This window comes from Penaeus monodon, chromosome 41 (genome assembly GCF_015228065.2).
Source record: "Penaeus monodon isolate SGIC_2016 chromosome 41, NSTDA_Pmon_1, whole genome shotgun sequence".
NCBI lineage: Eukaryota > Metazoa > Arthropoda > Malacostraca > Decapoda > Penaeidae > Penaeus > Penaeus monodon.
Genome location: NC_051426.1, coordinates 24,516,647 through 24,519,146, shown reverse-complemented (window position 1 = coordinate 24,519,146; position 2,500 = coordinate 24,516,647).

Genomic DNA, 2,500 nt, shown 5'->3' with positions numbered 1-2,500 from the left:
TAGAGGTAGATGGATAGAAAGAGAGATATAAAGAGATAGAGGGGTATAAAGAGATAGTGGATAGAGAGATAGACAGATAAGTGGATGCAGAGAACGATAAAGTTTCATGAGTGAAAGGGATTAGAGGTAGAAGTTAACCTGCAAGCGTAATTGCAACTGAAGGGTTAACCATATCTATATACAGTGAAACGAATATCATTCACTGCCCCATCTCCATCTTCACAACACCCATCACCATTATCTCCACCACCTCTTTCGAAAACTTCATTTCCCTCGCCTATAACAGTGAAACACCGACGGCACCTAAACCAGACGCTATTACGAAGACACATTTCAGCACGCCCGTTATGAGAGACAAGTTGTGATTCGCCAATAGCTCGCCTAGTGATAGCCAGCAGCCATTGGAACGAATGATTGTGTTTGATTTCTCGTTTGTCTCCCACTGGGTACGGAGGCGTGAATCTACGTGTGTAAAACTTTGTTGGTTTATGGGTTTGGATCATGATATTTCCGTAGGTTTATAAAGCATATCAGATTTAATATAGATTGAAAAATTAACTGACTTCATGTTCGTATAATAAATAGAGTCCTTCGAATTATGATTGTAAGAGTTGATAACATAATATGAACATGTGCAGTCAAGTCATCACAATCGATGATAATGTTTATCACTCTCAACAATGAAACGTGATTGTCATGACAAGTGCTTCTTAATGGAAGATTTTGATGTTACTAAAGGACTGAATCATTTACACCAATGTAATGCAAAGGTGAAACTCTTATGAGGGTTGTTTAAAACATCTAAGCGTATATATCCAGTTTAAATGTTATGGAAGCTTTAAATCTCTCAACATCCGAATTATCTTTCACTATACCAAGTAAACAAAAAAAAAGTCGATACAAGGAAGATTTTTAAGAAAACTTGATTCTCTATAATCCACTGTTCAGTATGTGTTGAGTAACTTCACGGGATTTCAACAGGTGTTTGTGTGCTTTTAAATGCGTGTGTGTGCTTTATTTTGTGCAATTTTATTTTAAAGTGGAGATCATTTGAGAAGAGTTCAGGAAAAAAAATACAAAGAAATAAGAGTAATAATGATAAGAACAACAATTAAATCAAATAGATGTTGCCAGTGTAAATCATATATACGCTTTCAAAACTGCCAGAAAATGCAATCATGACATGTTTAGTTAGAATAGAATTTGATCTATAGCATAAGCATCAACGTGTTCACGTAAATGAACCACAATCGTAAGACCGTAGTGCATAGCAATTCAACATAGCAATTTCTACATTATGGATCAATGTTTAAATTAGCAAAGCGTCTATTCATCGCATTTGTGAGCAAGTGGACAGACACCTTTAAAACCTTTAAACGTACTTTTAGATCTAAGTTGTCACAATCCTCTATCTAAATCTACTTAATAACGGAATCCTTAATCATGAGACTGACAAATAATCACGAAATGAATGGTTAGCATCACTGTCAAGTCCCAAGCGAAGACCACGTTGATGTTGAAGGTAATGTTTGGCATTTGCGCGACACTTGTTCTATCTGTCACTTTATCGTTCTCTTTTTCTTTCTTTCTCTTTCTTTCTTAATCTCTCTATCTCTCTCTCTCTCTCTCTCTCTCTCTCTCTCTCTCTCTCTCACTCACTCACTCACTCACTCACTCACTCACTCACTCACTCACTCACTCACTCACTCACTCGCTCAAGATATGTTATATCACAATTCACGAAAGTAATAACCTCATCAGAAATACCTAAGTCCGATACACGTAGTAACAGTTTACACCTAAACGAAACACATTTTCCTGATAATATTTCCGCCAAAGGAGATCGATGAAACTTCTTTAGTCAAGTCATATTTTTAAAATCTTTTCCATCACAAAGGAATCTCAAAAAGCAATTATTCTCGATATTAAATACACTTTTCGCCACCCGACAGACACCTTTTCACACGTCGTGGTATGAAACTGTCGAGATGTCTTGCCCCGCAGCCAATCACCATCGAACTGTCTCACATAGCAGCCAATCAGAGCCCTGGTGGTGGGGACGTCCACCGGAAAAGTTATCCGAAGTGTCTCTAAATATGGGTGCCGACCTCGCCTGCAACTATAGCCTCCGGGCTAGTACATTGGTAACGTGTCGGCCTCTCATCCGCCCCAGGCGCGAGAAGTTGCAATTGTCGCTTGGAGGTTACTACTGTGGCTGGGCACCACGGCGGGTAAGGACTAGTTTCAGCCGAGTCAGCACCAGCTGACACACGTGAACGAGTCGGCATTAGTAGACACAGGCCGGGCTCCCCTCATGGCATAGCCCGGGCGAGGCTAAGCTTCGCATATCGGACTTATCGCCTGCGATACCTCCTTGGACCTTCTTGAGAACTCATTTGATAACTCTCCTATTCATGTACCTGATAGTGTTTCAGCTTATCCTAAATTACAGTGCTCTGTAAACTATGTAAGACCCTTTGTAACTAATGGAATAAAGTGT